The sequence below is a fragment of the Akebia trifoliata genome, chromosome 3 (assembly GCF_017979445.1).
Source record: "Akebia trifoliata isolate Shusen 1 chromosome 3, ASM1797944v1, whole genome shotgun sequence".
NCBI classification, from domain to species: Eukaryota; Viridiplantae; Streptophyta; class Magnoliopsida; order Ranunculales; family Lardizabalaceae; genus Akebia; species Akebia trifoliata.
Window position 1 is genome coordinate 36,044,115 of NC_141377.1, and position 19,450 is coordinate 36,063,564.

The window sequence follows — 19,450 nt, forward strand, 5'->3', positions numbered from 1 at the left end:
TTTTAAATTAATTTTACTTTGAAAATAAATTTGTAAAAATATATAGAAATGTGGACTCAGCTTTTTTACTGTTAACAGGACATATTAATTTTACCTTCCCAAAAAATATTAATTTTTGAGATTGTTGACATGGCAAAATCGTTAGTTATTTTATCAACGAATTCATTAATTATTAAAGTGACAAATTCACCGGGAAAAACACGCTTTGAGAACTAAAATTAATGAATAGTGTACCGAAAATGGAGATTCACTTTTTTTTTTTAGTTGGGACAGAATAAGTAAAAGATGGGTTGCCAATAGTAGTTTTCTTTATTACGGTAAAAAGAATTTTTTTTTGGTTGTGTAGACATGATAAACGGACACTCGTACGCTCTTTAACGTGGTAGTCCATAGAACCATAGATCTTGCCGCATCAACCGCATCATCATTGCGTACGTTTTAGCATGTCAATTTATCATTAATTTGAAATCGATATTACTTTAAGTGTCATGATAAAATGACGAGTTAAAACTAACACGATCTGTACGTGATTGACAAGGCAAGTGCATAGGACTATAAGCCTTTTTCTTCGGGATGCACAAGGAAAAAGATTTAAGATTCTAAGTATTTGCCACGTCGACAACGTAAAGACTGTCAATTTTAGCATGTCATTCTATCATTAGTCTTAAAGTAATATTGATTCTAAATTAATGATAAACTGACGCATTTAAATATATGCGGTGATGACGCGGTTAACATGACAACTGCATAGAATCGTAGATCTCTTTCCTTGTGTATCCTAGAGAAAAAAGATCTATGATTTTGTGGACATGCCACATCCACCATGTACAGACCACGTACGTTTTATCACGTCATTTTATTAGATCTCTAGATTTTTAAATGCTCAAAATGTGATTTTAATTCTTTATAAGACTAGTGAGTACATTTGTTGGATTTCAAATATTACTAAGGACTTTCGGTAAACTAAGTAAGGAAAATGTTTAACATTCTTTATTGGTGTAATTAGTTACCAAATCGGAATACAGGTTTAAAATCGAAAAGAAAAACGGAAAAAAAAAAAATCAGAAGGCAACGAGAATAAAATGGTAAAGAAACGATTTTTAAGAGAAAAAAAAAAAAAAAAAAAAACATAAGACACTTAATCTAATCTTTTAATATATTTTTAAGAGAAAAAAATCAGTACTCAATATCTATTCATGATAATAAGTTTAACTAGCTATGTATCTTTTGATCAAAATAACACATTATTGATAAAATTAAAAAGAAAAATTATAACCTCAAAGATATTATCATCAAATCCCACACTAAACAACATTTATGAACTAAATCACAAACAATCATAAGGCCATAGAAATTAATCATAAGTGTATTGAAAAAAATAAATTCTTATTACTTTTAATTTTTGTGGAAAACGTGTTTAGTTTATTTACTAATTAAGTGGGTTGTAGGGTGTAGGGCCACCACAAGTAAAACTCAGCTCAAAGCTTAAATCTTGACTTTGTCAAGCTAGATTGACCCACATGCCTTTTTTTGAAAAATCTAAGTTCAGGTCCTTTCACTAGGTTCGATTCTCCTCGGACTTTGACATGCAAATACACTCCTCCAGATAACTTTCTCATATGTATCGAATGGTGTCATTATTTCTTCGAGCTTCTCATTTCTTATGTTGCATGTCCTTATGTCACAATTCCACTAGTATCAGTTTTTTAGTTAATTATTTTGAGTGCATTTTCTTTGTCAAATCTTCCAATACTCAAATCTTTACCCTAAATTGTTTACCTACATATTTACATATTCTTTAACCTCACATGTCTTGTTAGAAAATTTTCTCGAGATATGTAGTGTTTCAAACGAGTTATCACATTTTCCCCTCTTAAAAGAAAATTTCATCCTCGAAATTTCTATTTCTATTTTCTTTATGTTTTTAATTTATTATTGTTATTATTATCATCTATATACTTCTTTTATCCACGGTAAGACCCTTCGGTGCCATTTTGCCACCGCCCCAATTCACCAGAAACTCCACAACTTCAGAGCCACCATAAGTGTTGTGTGGTGTCACCGAACTGATGGTGTTTAGGGTACTAAATCAAATTCTTTTCTCACTTTTTCTCTTTCTTTCCTCCTTTCCTTGTCTTTGTGGACCACTCTCTCATTCAAACACTTTTTACTTCCCTCCATGATGTTTTTATGGTGTATTCTCTTTTTACTCTCTTCATTCTTTCCCTTAATCTTCCTGGCTAAGCACAAGAATTTGAGTAAGGTGACTCGATCTTGTCAACCTACGTGTGCTTCTTCGTCACGAGCTCCCCTTCCAGTCCCTTCCTCTTCAGAAAAAGATGAGGAAAATCAAAGAGAAGATGTGGGTTTCAACGATCAAGGTCAAACATCGGCTCAAGCCCTAAAAGCTTATGTCAATCGAATGCGTGTCCTTGCTAAGTATGAGGTGGTATTGGACCGTAACTACCAACCTTCTATTATTCATACTTTTGAAGAAGACGCTATTATACACCATGTCGGATGGGGTTCCATTCTCTAGAGTGCTGGTGAAGTCGTGAAAATCAAGTGCAATCGATTTATGTTTCGATTTCTAACATTAGTTTGGTTCGACCATCCTTTGATGTTACCAACTACAACACTCAAGATTGTCCTATTCATCATTGTTAGATTATGTTAGATTATATTATTTTTATTTATTTTGCTTATTTCCTATTATTAGTAGATATCCTATTGTTGGTAGGTTTCCTATTTTCTATGTTTCTTATATATAGTTCAGTTTTTATGTAACATAACAATTAAGTGATTATTGGAATAAGAAACCCTAGCTTCTCTTTGATTTTCACATGGTATCAAAGCCACCACCTTATGGCTTTTTTTCATATTGTTGAAAAACGATTATTCTTAGCCACAGCTTTCGCAGATCGAACTGTGTTGAAGAAACCCTAAATTTTTCTAAAGAAATTTTTTGTTGAAGAATTTTTTTTTTTGTGCGTTCGTACAATCGTTTTCGCTACCGTTCACTCGTTTCCGCACGTCTTGATTGGATTCTGGTTTGATTTCGCATCTCAGTTTGATTTCGTTATTGTTTGGAAATTATTTGTTAGTTTTCTTTATTTTTTTTTCTCATTATGGCTGATCGTAAAGATGATTCTCTCCAGTCGATTAGAGTGCAATTAGATGGGAAAAATTATTTGTATTGGAGTTATGTTATGAAGAATTTTTTACGGGGCAAATCTATGTGGGGTTATGTTACGGGTACAAGAATTCAACCTACAGAAAAGGTTACTGATTATATAGAATCGTTGGATGTTTGGGAGGCTGATAATTCGAAGATCATCACTTGGATCAATAATTCTGTTACACACTCTATAGGTGCTCAGTTGGCAAAGTATGAGACTGCCAAAGAGGTTTGAGATCATCTGGCAAGATTATACACGCAGTCTAACTTTGCAAGACAGTATCAGTTGGAGACAAATATTCGTGTTCTTCAACAGAAGGATATGAGTATTCAGGATTTTTATTCTGTCATGTCAGAATTATGGAACCAGTTAGCACTTACAGAATCTGTTGAATTGCGAGCATTCTCACCTTACATAGCTCGTAGAGACGAGCAACGACTGACTAATTTCTAATGGCCCTCCGTGATGATTTTGAGGGATTACGTGGGACAATTTTGCATCGTAACCCACTCCCTTCTGTTGATTCGATGGTCAATGAACTTTTAGCTGAGGAGATACGTCTTAAGTCTCAAGCAAACAAAGGGACTGTCCCAATGTCTACTCCATCTACTTTTGCAGTGCCTCAAAGACCCCCGAATCAAAATAGGTCGAATTCGAAGGTTTCTCATTATGAATGTGCTTTCTGTAAGAAAAAAAAAGCCACTGGAAGGCTCAGTGCCCATTACTATTGAATAAAGTCAAATCATCGCAACCCCAACAACAACAACAACAACAACGACGACTTCAACAGCTACCACTACCATCTCAGATTCCTCCATGGCAATTTTGTAATCAATCACCCCAGCGTAATAATGCAATGGCTGCACCATCATTAGATCCGTATATGCTTGAGCAGTTTCAACAATTTCTTGCCTCACAATCACATATCATGTCTGCTTCTTCTCATTTAGGTTTGTCGTCTTCGAGTACTTCAGGTATATCTTCCTCTTTGTGGATCTTAGACTCTGGTGCCTCTCATCATATGTCACCTAATCTATCACCATTTGTTTCTTTATTTCACCATCACTCGTCCAGATATTGCACATGTTGTTCATGTAGTTAGTCAGTTTGTTACTGCGCCTACTACAGTTCATTAGCCTGTTGTTCTTCGTATTCTAAGGTATCTTCGGGGCACTCAATTTCAAAGTTTTTTACTTCCATCTACTTCATCTTTAGAGCTGCGTCTGTACTCTGATGCTGATTGGGCTGGTGATCTTACGGATCGCAAGTCTACCACTGGTTTTTGTATTTTTCTTGGTGATTCTCTTATTTCTTGGAAGAGTAAGAAGCAAGATGTTGTTTCTAGATCTTCCACAGAAGTAGAATATCGTGCCATGGCTTCTACTACTTGTGAGATAGTTTGGCTACGTTGGTTGCTTGCAGATATGGGTATTTTTCTTTATCACCCTACTCCCTTATATTGCGATAATAAGAGTGCTATTCAGATTGCTCGTAATTCGGTATTTCATGAGCGGACCAAACATATTAAGATTGATTGTCATGTCGCTCGACATCATTTTCAACTTGGCACCATCACATTGCCTTTCGTTCCTTCTTCCGTGCAAATTGCCAACATATTTACCAACGCGCACTCCACTTCGCATTTTCGTTTCTTGTTTAACAAACTCTCCATGCTTCTAGTAGTAGCGTTGTGAGTTTGAGGGGGGATGTTAGATTATGTTAGATTATATTATTTTTATCTATTTTTCTTATTTCGTATTATTAGTAGATATCTTATTGTGGTAGGTTTCCTATTTTCTATGTTTCTTATATATAGTTCAGTTTTTATGTAACATAACAATTAAGTGATTATTAGAATAAGAAACCCTAGCTTCTCTTTGGTTTTCACAATCATGTCACTGCATATGTACTTGTTGACTGTATGGAATGAATTTCTTTGTGGAGATCGTAGAGTAGTCTGGTATCTTGGCAATGCTTTGCCTGCCACCAGGATTCTCCTGCACTTCCGAGTATTGCACCGTGTTCTTATGAATAATGTTTACCCAAGACAGGGTAACACTACCCAACTCACACCCCAGATGATGGACATTGTGTATCGGATCTCACAAGGTGATGATCTCTATCTTCCTACACTTGCTATGGAACATATCATCTCAATTGTGATTGGAGGCGCAAAGAAATGGGGACTTGGCTTTGGTTATATCGGGAGTAGATTGGCTATACGCTTCGGGATTCCAACAGGTACCAGACCTACTGTGATGGGGGAGACCTGGGGTTCTAATAATTTCAAGAAGATGGGTTTAGTAGTTCCTGGTGTTCCTGCAGTTCTGCTAGTCCATGATCCACCTATGGCTCCTTTTGCTCTAGAACTGGCACCACAAGACGTCACTCCAGCTCCGGGATTTGATTTGGAGTTGAGACTCACTGCATTAGAGCAGCAGTAGAAGCAACTTCACCAAGACTTTCAAATCCATGCAGCTAGCTTTGAGTAGAAATTGTAGAAGATACAATGCTATCTTGGCAATTTAGTTCATACTGCGAGCTATCGAGGTGATGACATTGCTCGCACTTCCAGCAGCATCGAGTCCAGGGGTTCTCGGTAGATTTGTTTATGCATGACAATGTTAGGTAGCATGCGTTAGGTTATGTTTTCTTCTTTTCACGAAATGTTGTTTTGTATGTCTCTTAAACTATCGGTCTCTAGAAGACTGGGTAATAAATTCCAATCAATGATCGATCAAAACTTAATCAACCAATCAAATCATCAATTGATTTATGAATCTGACTAATGACCAATCAAGTTAATCCAATCAACAAATCCACCTTTTGATTAATTTAAACACCAACCAATCGATAACCCTTAAAATCGCTTGATCAACTTAAAACCATTGAGAAATTAATTTTTAACTAATTAATTTAATGGAGAGTTTTTTTTTTTTTACAAGTGGGTGGGTTGCATGGGATCATTACCCATTCCTCATACGGTCAAATTAAAAACGTCCACTACGTATGTGAATAGGCATTTTGAAATTTCTCTAAAGAGAGAAAGTGGAAGAGACAAAAGAAGAGAAAGAGAGTCTCTCTTTCTATTTGTTGGTGGTAAAAAATGATAACAGTTGAGAGTCATTTTAGTGGAGATGAATTTGTGGAGAACCATTTTTGCCAGTGAGATTTAATGCAAACCCCTTAAATAGGCAAAAGGCCTCTCCATAATAAAATGCCTAGCTAATATGACTATTTGTGTTGAAGTTGCTCTAGAAATAAAAATAAAATAGTGGAATTAATTTGAAGCCTTCGCCATTATCATTATTGGAATCATCATCAACACTATTTTTACATCAATTGGGAGTCTTGCACATCTCCTTCACATCATTATCAAGTCCCTCTCTTTTTGTCATGTTGGTAGTACTAGTATTTCTTGCCAACTTATACTTTTGAGAAAGATATTCATGTATCTCAATTTGACTTCAAAAGAGCCCCTATAGGAAACCACGGCTTCTAAGATGAAGAAAGGATTCGACATGTCGTGCTTCTGTACGTATAAATGAAGCAAGTTTAGGAAAAGAAATGTATCCAAAAAGAGGAAAATATTAGTAGCACTACCCCCAGAGGAAAGTATCCAATGGATTGGCTTAACGTTTCCTAGATCCAAGTTCTTGAACGAACACTCCCTCGACAGCATAGCTTTCTTGCTGGGGCTCACTACGTAAAAACCTCAAAATTTGACATAAAAAATTGTTGGGCCTGGCCCAACGTATTTTTGAGCCCAAATTTGACGGCTAGCAGACCACGAATTTCATTTTTTTTTCTCCCATTAAACAGCTATTGGGACTCTCCTTTCTCTGTTACTCTGTCCCTCTCGGTCGCTCTCGATCGATTTCTCTTGATCTCATCTTTCGTAGTCTCTGATCTCTCTCTTCTTCGATTTCATCTCACCCTCTGATCGCTCGATCTCATCTTTCTTTGTCTCTGATCTCTCTCTCTCCCTCCCTCGATCTCATCTCTCTCTCTCTCTCTCTCTCTCTCTCTCTCTCTCTCTCTCTCTCTCTCTCTCCTCTCTCTCTCTCTCTCTCTCTCTCTCTCTCTCTCTCTCTCTCTTTTTGTTCTCTCGAATTGATCTCTCTCCGTCTCTGATCTGTCGAAGTGATTTCTCAATCTATCAACATTGGAACGATGGAGAGAAGAAGGAGCCATTCACCTCTTGAAATTTCTCTGTTTATCTTTAAGGTGAGTCGATCTCTCTTCTCTCTCTGGTTGGTGGATCCGGAACACTATTCTGATTGTTGAAGATGAGATCTAGGGTTTTTTATTCTACAAAATATATCCATTTTGGTTTTCTATTTTTCAAATGTGTTAATTTTGCACAATGAAACAAAATCTAAGAACAAATAAAAATTTGATAATACATCCCAATGATTTTAGAGATTTGAATATTGTTCTGGTTTATTTCTTAAATATTGTTTCGTATTTTTCAGAAAATTTGCTTGTGCTGCCCTTAACCAATGTTTCAGAGCTTCTTGCTGTTACAGGGGGACATGAATATTCAATCAATGTGGGAAGGACAATCTTCATTGATTGAATATTCTTGTCTCTGATCTAATAGATGTAACTTTTCAAATCAATTTCGAGCCAAAACCTGAATTCATCATAGAAAGCTTTGGACTTCTTTGATATTTCTTGAAGGAACATAGCAATCAGGTTAGTAATTTTTTTCTCCCATAAAAGAATTGATAGCATTAGACTTGATGGTCATTGTTTTGATTTATAGTTTTCACCTTTGTATATGGATATCATTAGGTTTTGGCATACTTCCAGCAATATAATTTACCTAAGAGCATCCATTATTTTGGTGTGCATGAGCATTAGTATTGCATTTGCTTTCAGGTCTGCTTGTGGGCATAACACACAGGTAACAATGCTTGTAAGTGCCACAAAGATATGGAAGAGTCGTGAAAAAATCTAAAGGTTTGACTTTGATTAATTACATACCTCATTTCTCTTTAGTAGATTTCAACATAAAATGCTTTTCTAACCATTTGTTTGTCAATTCCCAATAAAAACACATAATTTCATGACTAGAGAAGTCGATTGAGATAGTTTGAGCATGTATAACAAAGATTTATGATGGAACCAATGAGAAAGAAAACTTTAGTTTGATAGGAAATGGGAAGGTTATATTTGATTTGAGGTAGGATGAAAATATTTAGAACATAAATCTTAAGAAAAGATATAGAAATAGATACAATTAAATGGCGAAAACAAGGTTCTCCAAATCATCGTGATAAATTTGCATTTTTTTTTTCTGTTTTGGGTGTCTTGTTATACAATACTCAATTGTCGGATCCATATTGACTATTGGAGCAATGATTGGTACGATCACGAGTGGGTCTATTACTAATTTCATCGGTCATAAAGGAGTAAGAAGAGCACAACAGTAACAATATCTAACATACTTAGTATTTTTTGGATCACAAAATTTTAATTTTGTTTCATGGAGTGGAAACAGGCCATGAGAACTGCAGTTGCTTAAAGTGTTGCAGATTGGCTTGCCATATACTTTGCTAAGGTTTGCTTCATCTATCTTAATTCCTTTTAACTTTGAAAATGCTTGGAAGATGGAATTAAGCATATCATCTCCTTAAATGACCTTAAAAGGGAGTTTTGTACTCAACCTTGTTGGAAGACTTTCAACGGGATATGCGATGGGTTTCTTTATCCTTGTCTCCAAGCCAAGTTACTGAATGTAGTTGACATTTCTTATAGAGGTGAAAGTGGTTTCAATCAGGCTATCGAGGTGTCCTCGAATATTTTATCCAATGTGAAGTTCGTCCAAGAGAAACGCTTAATTGGGAAATACTTTGAGGAAATCAGCCAGGACATGGGGAAGTATGTCTTCGGTGGGAAAATATTGATATTAACAAGTATGTGTTGAAGAACAACAGCGTTACAACACATGGCAGAGACCAACTTTAAGGTCTTTGCTCGCTCTCATGTTTATTTTCTTTTTCCAATGGGTTGAACAACCCAGGCCTGTCTAGCCGCTCTCATGTTCCAACTTTTGGCTGTAATGGCAGAGAGCAACATTGGGGATGGTACGTGGTATCATTGTTGTCTCTAGTTTTTCATCAATTATATGTATCAAACTTCAAATATGTAGATTTATCTTTGTTTCCAATTATGTTGGACTACTTATTTTGTTCTTGAATTTGGCCTAGTTATTCATGCTCATTTTATTGAAAATATACACATTATTATAAGTTAGATTGTTGATCAAAATGGACTTTAATCAGATGGACAGAACATCTATACTTGGAGATACCATAGATTATGTGAAAGAACTACTAGAGAGAATCAAGAATTTACAAGATGAAATTGAAGTGGGTTCAAATCAATTGAACCTAATGGGCATCTTGAAGGATTTAAAACCAAATGAAATCCTCATCAGGAATTCCCCCAAGGTATGATTTCTGATCTAAATATTAAAGACCCCTTCGGGGAATGTGGAATCGATTTATACCCAATTTATGTGCAATTTGATGTGGAATGGGAAAAAAAGCATTATGGGGGTTTTATGGAGTCACTATGCCTAGGAAGCATCCTCATTATACTCTTGTTAAATATAAAGCTTCTGACAATTAGTAGATTAAGGTTCAAGACTATTATATAACTAGCTTTAAACTCAAGCTTCTTTTTAAAAACTTATTGGTGCGTGCTAAACAAGTATTCCTGCTATAGTTAATTGAAAAACTTTGCTCCATCTTTTATTTTTATTTTTAAAATTTTCTTGCTAAGTAACAATGTGTTATATATTTAGAAATGTGACATCAAGAAGACAAGAACATAGTTTCCAATATACAGAAAAGTCATGTACACCATTTTTAGCTTGAGAATCCACTTGACCACTTTCATCTCATAATGTGTGAGAGAAGATAATAAACCACCCTCTCGCCAACTCCCTGATATGGTATAGTAGATGCAATAAGCTGTATGGATTGCTGTGCTATACTTTGCCATACACTTTCAACTTTTGCTTTGTTACATCAGGTACCCTCTAAAACAATCAAAAAGAAAAAAACAAAACAAACAACCCATACCTTATGTCTTCTAGTAAACACCAATTACCTCACTCTTGCTACTGCTTCGTGGAACTAAGTTGAACACCCCCACACCCTAGTTGACTTCCTAGCCTTCTATCTCTTCAAACCCCTAAAAACCAGCAACTAGTTTATTTGCATGGGTTATGGAGAGTCTTATTTCTATATGTACTACTCTAATGACTTTCTTTTTCTCTCATCCAATTATAGGGCCTTATTGGATTTCTCTATCTATGTTTCTAATCTATGAATTGTCATTATATAAAGGAAAAATTACTTAACACAACCTAACATATAGGGTAATCTTGCTAAATGCCCCAACCTTTAGGCCACAACTATTAATGTACTTAGTAATTTATTTTAGTGAAATTCTTGCTCACCTTAAAAAATGTCAACATAAATGTCTCCATGTGTATCCTTGTCAGTGTGTGTCAACATGACCAAAACAGTTGGATTTATAATTGTTCTTTCAGGCAGGTCAGCCCCCACTTGTGTACAAACATTCAATTAGATTTCCGTAAAAACAATTGTATTTCTAGTGTTGGGCATGTTGTTTGGAAGGGTAACAGTTCTTCTTACTGAAATGATTTTATCATTTTTTTTCTTCTAGAGATTGGACAGGAGCAAGTCAGTTAGCATGTGTAGCATTAAGTGATAGTTTCATCCTATATCTGTTTGCGATTTCAAAAATGCATCTACTAGCTTGGTGTTGTGGCGTTGTAGTTTGTTTACTGTATAAAATACTATGTAGTTTAATTGTTGAGTTTGGCATGTCTCCAAGCATTGGATACCTTCAACACTGCAGTTGTGTCTCCTATCTATTATGCCATATTCACTTCTCTCTCAATTTTTGCAAGTGTCATAATGTTTAAGGTAAATACTGATGAACTCATACACTACACCAATATATATAGAGTTGGTCTATCCTTATTCCTTATTCTTACTTCCCAAGTAGGAGACCCATATAGGTCATATATTGACTTTGGACCACACAGTGAATTATGCTCAACACGATGATATTTGTCACAACATATATATTAGCAAATTCTAATTTTTATTGTGTAAAAAGGGTTTTCCTAAGCAATGGGTTAAATGAAAAATACAGATTTTTCAACTCCAAGTCAGCTTTTCACTAGTCTTGGAATGTCAAAATGAATTGCACGTTTTTGTTGATCGCCTCTAAGGTATGGAGAAAACCCAAACTACACCTAGGAGATTTCCTAGATTGAAAATCACCTGATCAGGTGATCCTAACCAAACTCTTGTCTAGTATTTTGATATTTCATTGATGGGTAACCATCAGGTCAGGTTGCTTATTTTTTGGTATGTGATCATTGGGGTTGGGTGTATAGAGTGGTGGGTCACAACCCCCCTGCATATGTGCTACACTTATAAAAGTTCCTGGGAGGAGTTCTGCTGCTTCCTTTTGGTTGTTCATCTTGTCACAACTGTTCCTGTTTGAAAAATCCAACCATGATGTTAAAGAGCTATTTTTTTTCCCGTTAGCGAACGAGCCAAAACCTGGGGGTTGGATACAATGCTCCAGAGTGCACAAAGCCATCGGCATATACACTGAAGAGTGACGTCTACAGTTTTGGGTGGTTATGCTGGAGCTTTTGACGGGTCGGATGCCTCTTGACAGGTGCAACTAAGATTCAGCTTTAACTTAGCCTATCTATTCCAACACTTAAATTCTGATTAGTGTTGATGCTTCCTTTTCCTTTTCAATTCAAAACCAAGAACCGAGCAGTCTCTAGTCCGGTAGGCCACACCACAACTTCATGATATCGATGCATTGGCAAAGATGGTGGATCCTGCTTTACGCGGGCTTTACCCACCCAAGTCACTATCTCGATTTGTTGATGTCATTGCTCTGTGTGTCCAGGTATGAAATGCTCCACCGTTTTGGTACATTGTCTCCTATTATTCTTGACTCTTAACCATCTCTTACTAGAGGGGATATGGCCCTCAAAAGGTCTTGTGAATAACCAATTGGTTAACAAATCTTGGATATTTCCTCTTTTCCTTGAGAACAATATTTTTTAGGAAAGATTTTTGAAGCTTCCCTGGAGGTCTTCATTGTCACAGTCTGTTGTACCCAAGTACAGCTGGGACACAGTCCAGGCATGTCATAGACAGTGTTGGACATGGGTGTGCCTTCTTTAGAAAAGTCTTAGAAAATCAAAGTCTACAAAGATTTTCTCTCTGTCATCGCCTTGCAGACCTCGACTGTGAGTTTACTAATAGGCAGAGTTTTCTAATTTAATTAATTAGACAAAGTACCCAGATTTAATTGCTGCTTTTATAAATAAAAAAAATGCCAACACCATTGGATTGGAACTGGGACATCTCATTTAACAAAATTGTTCTAGAGTTTTCTTATCGAGGTTAGTTTCCTTTTATTGTATTTTTATTTATAATATAAATTACTGTTATAAAACTATTTGACATTCTTCAAAATAGTATATTTTTTTTATTGTGTTTTGAATACTATTACAGAATGTACATATAGTTGGGGGACATACCACTTATTTCAACATGGACAAAGGAAATGTTTTCACCGTTCCTTCAAAATAATTAATTAAAAGTCTATTGGAAACATATTAGATGTCACGATCATTATAAGCTCTGATGTAAGAATTTAGATATATCTTAAGATTTGAGTGCCTTTTTGATTGGCTAAACTTTCTTTCATTTAATATTAGAGTTCTAAATCCATGCTTATACTAAGCAATGCCATAACTTTAGCAATATATGTTATTGTGTGCCTTCCCTAGTCAGAATAACTACTACTTCATAGCTTAACAATATTCACAAGATTCTACATCCCACCTCTCAATAAATTTTATTTATATAAAACAAAAATCCTACATCATCCAATTTTTGCATTTACAATTTGTTTTCAAACTTTTGTCCACAGTCTAGAAGCTTACTATTAAATGGCATATGATTGTTATAGTCTAGTTATGTTCTTCTATTACTTTGGGTTGATATTTCAATATATCAAATCTTTTTCGTGTAGGTACGAGAGCGCTATAAGGATTTCTTTCAAAACAGTAGCAACGTGAGGGAAATCCAAACCTTGAGGAAAATAAGAGGACCGATAGAGCAGAGAGTGCTAGAAGAGATCAAGGGCATCACGACTATTTGCTTCTAACTGTGTTTTATTTCTAAACAATTATGTGACGTAATTTCATTTGAAACTGCCCAATTGCTTCAATTAGAGCTTGTTTAGTAATGAAATTTTAATATATAATATGAATTTTGAGTTGTTTTGTTTAATTTGGAGTTTGTTTTATGATTTTTGTTTTGTTTGTTATTTTTCTGATTTTTTATTATTATTATTTCATTTATTGTGATTGGTGAATTAGAGGACCGCCTATTGTTTGTTAAACCTCTATATTCGACGGTCATATTCTTTGAATTTTTTTTTTTTTTTTTTTTTTTTTTTAAGCCCATTCTACAAGAAAAAATTTGATAGTTCAGGGCCGTCAAAAAAAAAATTCTACAAGAGAATATTTGACAAGCATATTTGACGGGAGGGTCCGTCAAATTTTGAAAAATTTGACGGGCTAAGACCGTCAAATATGGGCTTTTTTCACATAGTGGCTGGATGGTTTCAAGAGCGGCTTCTAGTTTGTTGGGATTGATAAGAATTGAGATAAACTGAATACCTGGATATATGATCTCCAGTGAGAGCATTCTATTAATGGTTAAATAATTCGGTTAACATAACCGCATAGCCATCGTAACTACAACACCATTATAATTTGGTGTATTTCGAATCACTTTAATAATCTACTACATAACTACTTCTCTAATACCCTCCCAGAATCGCATGTTCCTTTGAAGAAGGAACTTGCAATTGATTACATAAGATCAATGCCTTCTTGTTGGAGATCACCATCGATTTGTTGACTAATCTGATTGCCAATTTCGTACCCTCGATTGAGATGAAGAGGTATTCTTGATTATTGTTTGAGAGACTAGATGAATGATATCGCCCAAGTGTGTATAAGTCGATAAGCATTTTGCTCAATTAAAATGGGCCGAGACCCATGATCAGTTTAGGCAAGACTGATACCCGATGGATATTAATCCGAAGATATTTTAAAATAGATTGGTCTCTAATGGAGCATAAATGGGCTATATGGGCCTTTAAAAGAGAATGAGCCTCCATGGGCCAACTTGAGCTTGATCATAGATGATTTAGAGGCTCAATTTGGGAGATTCATCAAGTTGGTCTCAACCAATTAGGGTTGAGACAAATAAGACCTATTTTGGGTCTTGATATGGAAATTGGGCTCATTCAGAGCCATTGGGCTGTGGGCTAAGTTTTACCCAAAATCAAAAGTGGTGGAATTTATTTAATTTTTTGGCACAAGAGGATGAATGGGGTAAATGAAAGTGTTTAGGCCATAATTAATAGGCTGAACACTGACAACTAGGCAAATAAAATATTTATAGCCGAAGGTTTTAAGTGGAAATGGGCTTGTTTGCACCGTAGACAAGCGCAAACAAAAACGTTTACATTTGTTTGCAGGGATGCGGGGTGCTTGGATGCTAAAATTATGGTGGGCCCCACCATAAAGCAACACACAACTTAATTAAACTTGCAATGAAATCTCCGTAAGGTGTCGTGGAGAAAATACCTCTACAAAAATTTACGTTATGTTAAGTTTTCTCTTTCTCTCTCTCTCTAACTTCTTGAACCTCTCTCTCTCTTCGCTTTCTCTGGCTTTCGCCAACTTCTTAAATATTACCCAATATTAATATAATTATTATTTAAACAAAAAATCGTGGGATAGAATCCTACTTGGAGTTAGTTTTTATTTATATTTTAAAATTACAAAATAAAAAAATGATTTTTTAAATATTGACGTTTTTTTTTAATATAAGAAAACAAGGGATAGAATCCTACCTTGTTAATTTATATTTATTTTTTAAATTAAAATAAAATAATTATGGGATAATAGTCTTACTTGCGTTAATTTATATTTATTTTTTATAAATTAAAAAAATTATTTTTCATTAGATGTAGGGTATTAAAATGAGTTTGGGGAGAGTTACATTTAGGCACTATCAATGCTAATATTGGCATGTTTGGGGCAATGGGGTTTATTTCCAAAATGAAAAATTAGCAAGTGGAAGTTAGTATCATGTAGTAGATGTTTTAGGATAAATTGTAACTGATTAAAGAGATTTTGGATTTCTATTATAACCTTGGTTTAAAGAGTATAACATTGTATGACCTATATGAAAATGTTTTGTTTATAATTTTTCAATTTGTTTTAAAGTGATATGTAACTATTTATCATTTTTATTCAACTTTAAACAAGATTTTAAAAAGAAAAAAATAAAAATAAAAAATTCAGTTTTTTATTTATTTTTTTTATTTTTTTATTTTTATGTTTATATGATAATCAAGCAAATGTAAAATTTTGCATTAAACACAATCAAGCACTCCAATTACAAAATTATGTAAATTCAATAAACACAAAATTTTGTGTTTGTGGCAGTTTACATTGCAAACAAGCAAGGCCATTATTTGGGGGTGGTTTTGCAATTGGACCTACTAGTGAATTTGTTTTGGGCCTATGGTAACAATTTACTTATCTTATAACCGTCCTATACCATAACTCATGTTGGAGAGATTTTAAATAGGAAAAAAAAATTGAGATCATGCAACATGAATGTGTGAAATTGGGAGATTTGTAGAGATATGAGAGTTGTGATTTTTATTGGAAAAACAAAAAACCTAAAATAATAGCAAAGAAGAAAATAAAAGATAACTAGGTCCGGAACATAGAGAAAGATGGTATTTTTATTGAAAAAAAATACTAATAACATAAACAAAATGATTAAGGTTCGACGATGGCTGTAACACCATCGTCGAAGAACGACGCACTAAGATCGATGTGCTCTGTGCAGGTTGAGTTCTGATACCATGTAGAATTACTGAATTTATTGTGATTTTTTGGATGAATCTTACAAAAACCCTGGCCTAATAGGGTATTTATAGAGATTACATCAACAAAGATATATGAAAACTACCTAATATAAATATTCTAGAATATCCCAATTGATATATTCTAAATATCAATATATATTCTAGAATATCCTTCATCGCAATCTTCCATTTGTAATGAGATACACTAACAATGATACAGTGTATCTCATGCATTTTAATATAATGCATTTTATTCTCTAACACTTATAAGCTCTTGGGCCTCTTCACTCATTACCAATTGTTATAAATTTTTAGGTCCAACTCAAAATCAATTGGCAATGAGTGGAGAGACACAAGAGCTTATAAGGAGAGAGACAAGGAAATGAGTGTCCGACCCCCACACGTATGGACTAGATTGGTCCAAAAAACGTGGAGATACGAACTAAGCGACGTGAAGGATAGAAAGGCCCACTTTGATACCATGATAAATTTGGGGGTTCAACTCAACCAATTGGCAATGAGTGGAAAGGCACAGGAACTTATAAGGAGAGAGACAAGGCGATGAGTGTCCAATTTGAAATCATTTGATCAAACTCCAAGATCATTTCTCTTCTCCGACAAGTAATATCGCTACTGCCTGTCGGGCTCAAAGCCTTTAATTAGTTTTTTAAGTCATAATTTTTTTTTAATGTTCGATCATCTTTTTGTCATTTCGTCAAACGGCTATTGTACGAGATAGACATGTAGACACGTGATTTCGTCATTACGACGGCCACATCTACTATGATTTGGAGTCGCCACCATTCATATTGTAAGTGGGTGTGAATGGTCACCCGATGTGCATTTTTGAAAAAGTGACATTTTGGCATTTTAGTGACTCACGTGGATAAGAACTAATCGAACATTTAGATTCGGGATAAGCGGCTCGGTTGGAGAAAAAGGAAGGTGTTAGGCACCCTTTTCTCCCCACTAATTAGTGGTAACCTCAACTCAACTCGGTCATTTTGATTAAAAAAAATACAAAAACAATGTGCCACGTGTTGTGCATTTGTACCCTAGATAGGGATTCATTTTCGGCTTGATCATAGGGTCATTCCATTGATGGAAATGACCCTTATAGACCTTTAGCCTTGGGGTCCATTCATCCTAAAAAATAAAATGAAGGGGAGAGGGGTGATAGAAGAGGGAGGAGGAGAGGATGTAGAAGAGAGAGGGGGGGTTGCCTTGAACCCACCTTGTATCTTGTTTCTTCTTTTCTTCTTCTTGCTTGAGTCTTCTTGAGTCCTTAGTATTTTAAACAAATACAACTCTTTTTTTTTTTTGATTGAAGGAGTAGAGAAGAGATGATAAGGGAGATGAGTGTAGTATATGATTTTTTTTTTATGAGACTTGGGGAGGGTTGGTGTGAGGGAATTGATGAGATTTTTCTTAGTGAGAGGGGTGATAGTTGTTAGTAGAGAGAGTTGGAGAGAATTTTGTAGTGAAGGTTGGGGGCCATTTTTAGGAAGAGGAGGAGGGTATTTATAGATGTTGAGGAGTTATTTTAGGGATATAATGGGGTGAAGTGAAGAAAAAGGGTAAAATGGTTATGAGTTTGAAAGAGAAGTTGGTGTAATTTAGAGGAGATTGGAGGGTATTTAGGTAAGGAGGGTTAAATGGGTGAGTTTTGACCCAATGGTTTGGATCCTACCCAACCCATTTGGGTGGAGTGTTTGGTGAGGTAAGTTTAAGATGGTGGTTGTGATTTGATTTAAGAGCATGGAGGATTTAAAGAGGTGGTTGATGATTTTTGGGAGGGTGAGGGAGATGATGCCATGTGTTAAGGTGGGTGGAAATGAAGGGTTGGGATAGGTTGATGGGAGAGGTTGAGTGTTTGACTTGAGAGGATGGTGTAGGTTTAGGTTGTAGATGTAGGTTTTGTAGGGAATGATGAGGGTAGATTAGGGGAGGTATAGGTTAGGGGTGTGGGTAGATGTGTTTGATTTGAGAGAAAAGGTGATGGGTTGATATGTGGGTAGATGGGATTTAAAGCAAATTAATGGGGTAGGTAGTTGGGTGAGGGAGGTGAGATGGGGTGATGACATGTGTCATCTTTTGATGATAAAAGAGTGATTGGTTGATGTGGGTTGTGGTTTATGGGTTAGGGTTGTGGGTTGGATAATGAATTGGATATGGTTAATGATTTGTGGGCTTTGTAGTGTTGGACTTGGGTTTTAGAAATGGTTTTTACGGATACGGAGGCGGAGCGGTGATAGTAGAGGAGGGGTAGGCATCTCAAGTCTCACCTTTTTAATTTTTAATTTTTTTAGATTTTTACAATCATTAATTTGATCAAAAATGCCACGTGTTGGCGAATCGAGCTTTTTAGGCCCGTTTGTGAAATTTATCGAAAATTTGACGTTTTTTATTTTGGAAGCGGAGCGGTGAATGTTGGGAAAGCGTAAGGTTGGCCGAGTCCTTTTGGTGGCCTCCTAAACCATTAAGAGGTCTTAGGGGCCTCGGTTTGGTCAAAATGTTATTTTTCAACGACTTGGGCCCTTAAGGCCCGTTGACACATTTATTTGGAAAATCTGTATTTTTGGGCCTTTTCGAGAAGTGGCCCGTTCAAATTGAGGTGTCTACAAGACATAGACATTTTTTATAATACTCAAGATAATCTTCCCACCATTAGATCAAGCATGACCATCTCGGCTATCCTGATCCTTGTCACTCATGCGCCTCATCAATTTTTTTAAAAGAAATACAGAGGATGTCAAATTTGATTTCACTATCTTTTGGCATCTCTCTTCCTCCTGTCATTTGTCAATTCTTCCAATGCCACGATAACTGTTCATCACTTATCAATGATTATTATCAACCATCGGTGATGTCAATTGTAATTATCGGATGTCGCTCTTGCACAAACATCAATAATTCCTAAGTCAAGACTTGGAGTTTTTCTTCACCCTCTTTATTTTGGTCATTTGGTTGAACACAATTTCTTTCATGGATTTTCCACACTTTCTCAGACCCCAACTTCGTCAAACTCTTTTGGTTGTGAAACATTTTGATCCATTTTGTTGTTTTCTTAACGAAGACTTGATATGAAAGATCTGGTCTAATAAGCTAGCAGCTCTGACAAACTCAAAAAGAGCAGGATGTAACAGTGATGAACTTCATAGACAAACGGTGACCACCAGTAGGCATAATTGGCACTTCAACGATCAATGAACATATCCATTAATGAG

At 35.5% G+C, this 19,450-nt stretch overlaps 1 long non-coding RNA gene across 6 annotated transcripts; it reads left to right on the forward strand.

The window, feature by feature from the left end:
- The first annotated feature begins 6,936 nt into the window (after positions 1 to 6,936).
- Positions 6,937 to 13,651, forward strand: LOC147406645 (uncharacterized). 6 transcript variants are annotated; one of them, XR_015176534.1, is made up of 7 exons: positions 6,937 to 7,406; positions 7,655 to 7,877; positions 8,064 to 8,144; positions 8,686 to 9,271; positions 9,470 to 9,637; positions 11,780 to 12,158; positions 13,296 to 13,637. It is a non-coding gene; the product is annotated as an uncharacterized LOC147406645 (long non-coding RNA). The 6 variants fall into 6 exon arrangements; XR_015176537.1 differs by lacking the exon at positions 7,655 to 7,877 and having other exon boundaries at positions 6,938 to 7,406; positions 13,296 to 13,634; XR_015176535.1 differs by lacking the exons at positions 6,937 to 7,406; positions 7,655 to 7,877; positions 8,064 to 8,144 and having other exon boundaries at positions 8,162 to 9,271; positions 11,780 to 11,915; positions 12,014 to 12,158; positions 13,296 to 13,651.
- The last annotated feature ends 5,799 nt before the right edge of the window (positions 13,652 to 19,450 follow it).